The sequence below is a fragment of the Hipposideros armiger genome, unplaced genomic scaffold, assembly GCF_001890085.2.
Source record: "Hipposideros armiger isolate ML-2016 unplaced genomic scaffold, ASM189008v1 scaffold_82, whole genome shotgun sequence".
Taxonomy (NCBI): domain Eukaryota; kingdom Metazoa; phylum Chordata; class Mammalia; order Chiroptera; family Hipposideridae; genus Hipposideros; species Hipposideros armiger.
In genome coordinates, this window is record NW_017731432.1 from 672,727 (window position 1) to 682,458 (window position 9,732).

Genomic DNA, 9,732 nt, shown 5'->3' on the forward strand with positions numbered 1-9,732 from the left:
ACTAGCAACTGAGGGGTTAACACCTAGCATGAAAGGATAGCTCCAGGACTTCCTATCTGCTAGATCAGACATCAGCTTTTGAGACGCCCCGCCCTGCGGAGGGGCTCATGAGGCTCTGAAGTAAAACTGAAAATGAAAATAAAACTATCACAGTTTCATTTATAAAATTTTTAAAGGATATTATACACATAATGGTGATTTCATTTGTTTTATGTCTCGCAAAACTTTGAGGGACAGGATTGGCTCTTCCAGGGGTCGGCAAACTTTTGAGACAGAACGTACCCAAAGAGCACAGTTTGCTGACCCCTGGGCTAGATCAATGCTTGAGCACAACTTAAGTATGTTTAAAACCACCCTTGGATAATTTCCTCTATTATGTTTATTTTTATTAGTTTAATTCTGAGAGCAACCTGAATTCCAGGCTCTTGGAAACTGAATTGCTGCCCCTACATGCTGTCCATACTTAATCATAATAATAGTAATAATTTGTGCTGCTTTCTATACATTTTGACACCTCTTGTAAACAGTATATGCAATAAATGCTCAGTAAATATTTGTAGACTTACCTACTTTTTTCCCATTAGCTAAGCTTATCTCTCTACTATCTCAACATACTATTTCTTCTTAAGTTTCCATTTTTAACTTTTTATGCCATTTCTCGTCTGAAAATGCCATTATTACCACTAACTTCTTTGTAACATGTTTGCAATTTACAAAGCACTCTCCCTTAAACTATTTCATTCAATTTCCCCAACATTCCCAGGAGGTAAAAATTAGATCATTTTACAGATGATAAAACTGAGACTCAGTGAAGTCAGGTGTCTTCTACCTAGTTAGGTCTCGTTCATTCATTTATCAAATATTTACTGAGTGCCTAAAAATTTATTAAGGTTGGATTTGAAAACAATTTTCCTGAAATCAAGTCGAGTTTATTCTACTATTTTATCACCAGGGTCATGAATTCAAAGGAAGGAAATAATAAGTCTGTTGATTTTATTGTTGAGGACACAGGTCTCAGACAGGCTCCAAGGTCATTTGTAAAATTTAAGGTAACTACAAGCAGGAGCAATCTTATTTCTCTCTGTGCCTGCTACCTAATGCACTGTCTCACTGTAGATAGCTCCATTCAATACATATTTGATGAATTTATCTACAGGTTTTGGAGCTATTGAAATTGAATTTTGACACTACAGCCTGTAAAACCTTGATCAACTTACTTAGTCCTTTTGAGCTTCAGTTTTATCATCTGTAAAATAAAAATAATACTAATTTCTTAGGACTAAGTAGTTCTGGACATTTAAAAGAGAAAGTATGAAAAAGATGTAATGCTCATTGTAGCTGTGGTTTCCAATTGTCTTTGATGAAGCTTTAAACTGCATTCAAATGAGAAAAACGTCTAGGTGGATGTAAGGTTACATTCTTGGCAAGTGCTGTTCTTTATTCTGGAGCATATCATTTTACAGTTTTGGTGCTAACTCCCCTCTTTTACGGCACTGGTACTTTTCTTCTTTAACAGCACTCTTAATCTGGCAACCCGATGTCATCCTTCATCCCCCAGCTCTCTATCCTCTCAAATTAAAAATGAACACACAGTCACTCAAGATAAACACAGATGATGTTATATTCTTTTCAGCTTCTTGCTGATGATTGTAGATGGAAAAATCGGTGTCTGCAAGCAGACTTTAATAAACCTTCCAGAAGTCTCATTAAAAAAAAAAAAATGAACACACACACAGAAACGATTCCTTACACTTAAAAGTGTGCGCACCACAGCCGAGATCCACAGGGACAGAACGCTCTACGGAGGTCACCAGGCAACGCCTCCAGCGCCCGCCAGAAAAGGGCGGAGTCAGAAGGTTCTTAGATCTCTTTCCGCCTCACCAGGTCGTCGCCCCGTCCCAATTCTCGCGAGACTCAAGCTTCTGCGCATTACAAGTAACTGGGAGTCAAGGCGCCAAGGGAGGGGGAGGGGAAGAGGGGGGACGGTGCAAACGGCGTGGCCGCCATCTTGTTTGTACCCCCGCTTCGCGCGCGCTCCGTTCTCCGTGACGCACGCTTCCCCTCCCCTCCGCGGTGCCCAGGCCTCTGCATTGCCCTACTCCGCAGGAGCGCGGGGGCGGCTCCTGCTCTTCCCTGGACTCCTGAGCAGAGGCATGTAAGTGTACGGGAGCGTCTGTGGGAGGGAGAGTGAGAGGTGAGAGGCAGAGGCGGGGGGAGGGGCAGCGCTTCCCGCCTTCGGCGGAGACTTCACTTCCCTCGCGCGGCCGCTGCTGTAGTTCGGTCCGGCCTGCCCGCCGCCATGTTGTGTTCTCACCAGGCTCGCCGCTGTCGCCGCCGCCGCGCTCGTGGGGTCCGTGCACTTCGTCGGCCCGGCCCGCGGGCTTTCTCCCATTGGCGGAAGGCGACGGCGGGGGGGCTCGCTCGTGATTGGTTGGTGGCGGGGAGGCCGCGGACCTGGCACCTTATTGGTCGCGCTGGCTCCGGCCGAGGGGGTGATGAAGGAATCGGAGGTTGCAGGGATGTGCGCGTCTGGGTTTCGGGCTGCAGGGTGATGACCCTCTATGGCGCAGACGTGGGTTGGAGGCTGGGGGTCAGCCTAAAGGCCTTGAGGAAGAGAGGGTGATGGTCTGGCAGGTACTTTGGGGTATTTTGTGCATGGCCTGGAGTGGGAGGTCCTCCTAATTCCAGAGGTAACCTCCGTGGAACACGCACGGCCCAGGATAGGGACGTAAAAGCCTTAAGGGTGCCGGGCTTGGAAACACGGAAACCGAGTTACAGGCCAAGAGGATCTTCGAGATCCGGGAGCGCAACACTTAACGAGTGTAACACAGTTGGGAAGTGACCCTGATGTTCATGGATACCAGGTCTGAGAGCATGGTATAGGAGGAAAGGGCATCAGGGCCCTAGGGATATATCCGAATGGTAGGTAGGATCAGATCAGGGAAACCCGGGTTTAGGTGGAGCTCTGGAACCCAAAGACCTGAGATGTGATGTGAGGAGGAAGTAAACAGACCCAGCCTGAAGGAGAGAGCCTAATGGATATGTATCCCTGGTTTTAATAACTGAATGCCAAGCCTACAAGGCACAGCATTAAGTAGTGACAGATCTATAGGAGCGAGAAAGTACATTTTCGGGAACATTTTCAGACTTGGGAATTATAGTAACAGAACGATTATAGGTTATTGGGGTCCAGGACCATGCAGCTAGTTTTGAGATGTTCTCTATGAAGATTTCCTGCTGTAGGGAGGGTACAGGTCAGGGCTGAGTTTTCAAAGCTACACTTTCTACCAAATACTGTATTAGATACTTGGGAATTATTTGTTGAATAGATATTGTTGGGTCCTCTTTAGTGGAAGAGAGCTTGACAGAGATCCTGGATGTTGGCTTATGTATTTCCTTTTATATGTACCTAAAAAATACTTACCTTCATATGTATTTTAAGAAATTATAAAAAAAATAAGCAATCCGGAACAAAAATAAACTAGTGCATAGCTTTTTGCATCTTGTCTTAAGTAACAGGAGTTGTCACCACTTTCTGGTTCAGGTTTCAGAATGCTTTTGTTGTAATTGAGAGATGCTAGAGTCAGCTTGTTGGGGGTACATTCTGTTTCCATTGAATGGTAATGACTTGGATTGTTTTACATTTGTGTCTCCCAAGGTTTGAGGATCAGGGAAACATTTGTGTTAAACCCCTGTGTTTTCCTAATTTGTTTTTCCTTGTTTTCACACCAATTTCAAGAAATTTCTGTGGTTTTCACATTTAGTCAGTTTAATGCGAATGCAACTAAATTTTTGAGAGAGAGGAAAGGAATTGACATTTTGGAGCACATTTAATACAACATTCCTGTTAGGTCATTATCATTTACATATTGCAAAAGAGAAAGTTGAGGATCAGAGAGGTTAAGTAGCATGTCCAGTGTCATTCAGTGGTTGAACTGGGATTCAAATCCAAATTGCCTGATGTCAAAGCCTGCAGTTTTATCTGCTACAACATGCTACCAACATAAACTTGACTATTCAAATTCCCGGATAGTTTTATATTTCAAAGTGGATCATCATTCTTTGATTTCTGGGTGTTAGGAGTGTATTGAATAGGAGAATATACTTCATAAGAATTTGTAGTACTGTTTCAAAGATTCAGACCACAGAATGGTAACCATTTGATCGTGGGTTCTTCTACTAGGTATTTAAATCTTACCCTTGGTTTCTATAGTGAAGGGAAAGATTTATAAAGTAAACTGAAGTTTTCCTGAACCCAAGTAGATAATGGGGAAAAACATGTACAGTAAGTTTTGAGAATCTGCATTCTTTAAAACCAGGCTTCAGAATATTGCTGACATAGTCTTTCTATTTATGGAAGTGATTAATGCCCAGGAGTAAGGAACTACCAAGCGCATAGTGAAAAGAGCTCACTGGGGAGCTTTTTCAAACATCGCCAGTTCTTTCGGAAGTTTGTCTCCAAACACTGGGACCTATCCAAAAGCCCAGTGCTTTGTTCAAACTGTGGGATAATGATTCTAGGATATGCTTGTCTTGATTGATATATAAAATTAAAACTGATACAACATTATTGTATAGAAACCTTTAAATAATTCAGGTTTCAAGGGGAGACCAGTGAATTGGAAGTCTGAATTGCTTTGTTTCGTGATACGGTTAGATGAGGGTCTCCTTCCCTTCATTCGCAGTTACATTGCAGCAGGGGAAACAGGGCTTACCATGCATTTTGTATATTGGTCAGCTCAGCTTCATTTGGCTCAGTCATTAAGTTAACCACATAGGAAGAATGTTATGCATCTGTAACTTAAGTTTCTTTTTTAGTAAGGCTGGACAAGGTTACAAAAACATGCATATATTTATGAGTATATCTTTTTTATTCAGCAAGCATTTCTTGACCACCTGCGCTCCACCACCAGTGACCGCCTTCATTCCACCTTAGCTCCTTACACCCACGGCCTCTTGCTAGGCCTTGTTATCATTTGGGATTGGCCACCCTAGAAATCTTGAACTCCCAGGAGGTCTAAGTAGGTCAGAATTTATATTGAAAACTTGTGAACATCAGCTTTGTCTTCTAAGCAGAAATCATATTAGTGCTTTATACTTTACAGACTGTGTCCATGTCATCTTATTTAATCATTATAACAAGCAATTCTATTATCATTTATGCTTACACATTTTCCATTTGGTCACAACTGATTCATTGTACTAGGAAAGATACGAGGTTTCTTATTTCCATTTACAGAGAAATGGAGGCCAAGTGACATGAGGGGCCATGCTAGGTATCTTTCAGGCAATTTTGAAATTCACATCTCATCTTTTAGTTCAGAGGTACTGAGCCACTAAGACACTCAGGAATAATATAGTTACTACCTTTTATTGAGTGCTTACATTGTACCAACTAGGGTATAAGTGTAATACATACATAAGTATGTATAAATAAATATATATACCTCACAGTTTGAGGTAGATGCTATTACCACCTTCAGTTTTACATGTGAGGAAACTGAGGAGTTAAGTAATTTGCTCAAGGTCACACAGCCAGTAAGTGGCCCAGATCCAAACATAGTTCTGTAACTCTTAATTCTGGCACAATTAGTGGAGCCCTTACTCTTTTTTTTTTTTGGAGTTTCTTTGGTCATTTTTATTTTTATTTGTTTTCTTTTTAAATATTTTTTTTATTGTTAGTTTTAGGTGTACAGAAAGAACAATGCAATAGTTAGCCTTTTCACCCTTCACACAGAAACAACCCCCCTCCCCCATCTACTGCCCTCCCACCCCCCGATATCATGCTTATCTATTACAATTCCATTGACTCCTTTCTCACACTCTGCTCCACGTTCCGTGACTATATGTATATATAATTATAGTTGACATACAATGTTATTCAACATCAGCTTCAGAAATACAGTGCGGTGGTCAGGCATCTAAACCGTCTTTGAAGTGGTCTCCCTAACAAGACATGAGTCCATCTGGCCCCCTAAAAAATATTTACAACATTATTGATTATATTCCCCAGACTGTCTTTTCTATCCCTGAGGCCATATTGTAGTTACCAATTTGTATTGTCTCATCCCTTCCCCTTCTCCTTCATCCCCACCCCCTTCCAACTAGCAACTCTCAGTTTTTCCTCTGTGTCTCTGAGACTACTTCTGTTTACATTTCTCATTTATTCAGTTTTTTAGAATCCACGTATAAGTGAAATCATATGGTATTTGTCTTTCTCTGACTGACTTATTTCACTTAGCATAATGTTCTCTAGTTCCATCCATATTGTTGCAAATGGTACTATTTCCTCCTTCTTTATAGCTGAGTAATACTCCATTGTGTAAATGTACCACAGTTTCTTTTTTTTTTTTTTTTTAGCTGAGCCATCCTGTACCACAGTTTCTTAATCCAGTCGTCTACTGATGGGCATTTCGGTTGTTTCCAAGTCTTAGCTATTGTGAATAGCGCCACAATGAACATAGGGGTGCATATATTTTTTCGAATTAATGTCTTGGGTTTTTCTGTATAAATGCCTAAGAGTGGAATTGCTGGGTCAGAAGGTAGTTACATTTTCAGTTTTTTGAGATTCCTCCACACTGATTTCCATAATGGCTGCACCAATCTGCGGTCCCACCAACAGTGCACCAGGGTTCACTTTTCCCCACAACCTGGCCAGCATTTGTTGTTTGTTGATTTATTGATGATAGCCATTCTGACCGGGGTGAGGTGGTATCTCATTGTGGTTTTTATTTGCATTTCCCTAATGCTTAGTGAGGTTGAACATTTTTTCATATGTCTGTTGGCCATCTGTATGTCCTCTTTAGAGAAATGTCTCTTCATTTCCTCTGCCCATTTTTTAATTGGGTTGTTTGTGTTTTTTTGGTGTTGAGTTGCATGAGCATTTTATATATTTTGGATATTAACCCCTTATGAGATATCTTGTTGACAAATATCTTCTCCCATTCAGTAGGCTTCCTTTTTTTATTGATGGTTTCTTTTGTTGTGAAAAACTTTTAAGTTTGATGTAGTCCCATATGTTCATTTTTTCTTTTACTTCCCTTGCCCGTGGGGATGTATCAGTAAAAATATTGCTCAGGGTAATGTCTGCAAATTTAGACCCTATATTCTAGGAGTTTGATGGTTTCAGGTCTTATATTTAAGTCTTTAATCCATTTTGAATTTGTTCTTGTATATGTGGAGCCCTTACTCTTAAACACTGTTCTCTTGACCATAGAATATTATGAGGAAAAAAAAATTTTTTTGCATCTTAGCTCAGGACATGATCTTTGATTCTTTCAGGCATGTCCTTTGTAGTGAGGCCCTAAATAGTGTGATGACCTTGACAAGGTCACTTAGCTATGCAAGGGCAGAGTTAAGCCTAGGCCAGTACACTGGATTCCCAGACCAGTGCTCATTCTGCTGGACAGCATTGACTCTTCTGTGGAAGCACTGACTTGATGACAGAGATGACTCTAAGACATCTTTTGTGTTTTGACAAGTTTGCTTCATTCACAGAAGGGAGAATGGCAGAGGACATTATTAGGTTCAGAAGTGACCTTCTTGAGGTTCATTCCAGCCTCAGGCATACAGCTTAGAAAGAACATTCCTTAGCCAGCAAGTTGTTCTTTTCCATTCTGTTACTTGTGCTCAAAGCAAACTGTGAGTTATCTGATGTCTTACAGTCTCTCTTTTCATTTTGTTTATTCAGTTTTTCATGCGTGCGCTCTGACTAGTTAGGAAGGCTACAAGGTCATTTTAGTATTTTCCCACAGACACTCAAGGCACCTAACATAATGTAAATAGTTTAATTGTAGGAGGAAATGGACTTAAAATACTTCCACCAAAAAGTGCCTTTGGGAGGGGGCAGTGTAGTTGCTGACATTGGAGTCAGACCCGGGAAAGAATTCTCTCTGTAGTGCATTTACCCTTTATGAGCTGGGGGTCAGATTCTTAACCTGAACTTTAGTTTCTGCCTGTCTAAAGTAGTGGTAATAATACCTATCTTATAGAGTAGTCAGGAAAAATAAATACAACAGCGTATAGTAGGTGCCTGTCACTACGTGGACCTTTCTTTTTAGAACAGCATAAAATCTGTCCCCTTATCCAGTTGGAGTTTTCCGATGAGGAAGCCTTGTGTGATTATCTACTCTGCTGTGTACAGTAAGATTTCTACATGCGGGAGCAACCACTTGACGTGAAGGAAATAAACTAATGTACAGTAGTTGCGCTATTGTGGTTAGGAGTTTGTTTAGGTGAGGTTGTCTTCTGATCGCCTCTGTTAATCCCCAGGTGGTGAGTAGTAATGATTCTGATGAGATGAGGACTTTTTCATATTTGCCAAATAGCAGTGATTATTGAAATCAGAACAACCAGTTTTACCCTTCTGTCCAGAAATAAATTTGCGCTATAATCATTTAAAAATGTTTCTAATTGTAGAAATTGTCAGTTGAAGTTAGGATTGTCAGTTTGGTTTATAGTCATCTGGGTAACATGTTCTTTGAAGTAAGTGGGAAGGCAACATTGTTGGACTGGTCCAGGGGAAAAAAATCTCTCCGCCTGCAGACATTTTTGCCAGGGTGCACTGTTTGCTGAACCCTTCCCACACTTTCCCATGTTTTAGCAGTGATGTACCTGATAGCAGTGAGGCAACACATGTACTCATTTTCAGCATGGGAGTTGTATTTTCCATTTTGGTTTAAGTTCTTTTTTGTTTGCAGACAGATTACTTCTAAATCCAGTGTTCTTTCTTTTATACAGTGAAATCTTTCCAATGGATACACTTCAGGTGCAGTTTAGAGAGAGGGGACTAGTCTAACCTTTGCATTTGAATGTTTCCAATAGAATAGGTTTAAATTAAGGATTCAAATCTCCATGTCCAAGGTATATAAGATATTCTATTTAAATGAGTACCCTCCATTTAAAATCAACAGTATACCATTTAAACCAGATTTAAGAATTTTTTTAAATTCTCATTTATTATAAAATGGGTTTACAAAATTCAAGAATTATTCTAAATACTTTCATGGGTGTTCATGAGCTGTAAATAGTGATTTTGAGCAGTGCTTCAATAAATGCTTCTGTGATTCATAGGAAATACATTGGAATATAGAATATTTTGTATCATGTCATTGGTTAAAATCTTTTAGAGTTACTGAAGGTTTTCACAATCCCTAATACTGTTAAACCTGTCCTCAGGAGCTGCAAATTGTCCAGTGATCTATTTGGAGTGAGATTCTTTGCCCTGTGTTAAGAAAACATATCCCCTCACCAGTGGCACATTCTGTCCATTTAAAAGAGAAAAGAAAGTACATGCTTTCTGCACAGTTGAACATCTGTCATTTTTAACTATCTTAAAATTTAGTGCTGTACCCGGAAGGTAAGTAGCTTAGAACTCGCTCATTACCAGATGACAAAGTTGGGGCCTTTTAAAGAAGCAAAGCAAACTTGATTGGCAGTAATTTGCAAGGCAGAGGATTGCTGTTTATGGTGATATTTAATGCCATTTTCAGTAGACCTAAATTAAAAAGGTAAATGCCAGAATGTGTGTAAAACTCTAACCATTTTGGAAGGTAGTCAGAATAGAGTTGCCTATAGTCTTCTTTTCACTCCACTAACATTTGTAAGTTGGCTGAGGGCATTTCCAAAGCTGTTTCATTGAAAATTAGTTCTTATACAATGCTAATAAGTGTCCTCTGGGGATGAAAAAAGGATTGTTGACAAAATTATGGCCAAGGTGAAATGCATTTCTTT

The 9,732-nt window shown here is 40.3% G+C and overlaps 1 protein-coding gene across 3 annotated transcripts in view; it reads left to right on the forward strand.

The window, feature by feature from the left end:
* Positions 1 to 243: 243 nt before the first annotated feature.
* Positions 244 to 9,732, forward strand: part of NFYC (nuclear transcription factor Y subunit gamma) — a 66,160-nt gene continuing 56,671 nt past the window's right edge. The window contains exon 1 of one of the 3 annotated variants that reach the window (XM_019643759.1): positions 244 to 2,155. The gene's annotated coding sequence lies outside the window, so the exon portion shown is untranslated. Of the gene's footprint in view, positions 2,156 to 2,494; positions 2,635 to 8,244; positions 8,275 to 9,732 lie in introns of those variants that run through there. The other 2 variants (XM_019643764.1, XM_019643768.1) reach the window with 2 other exon arrangements.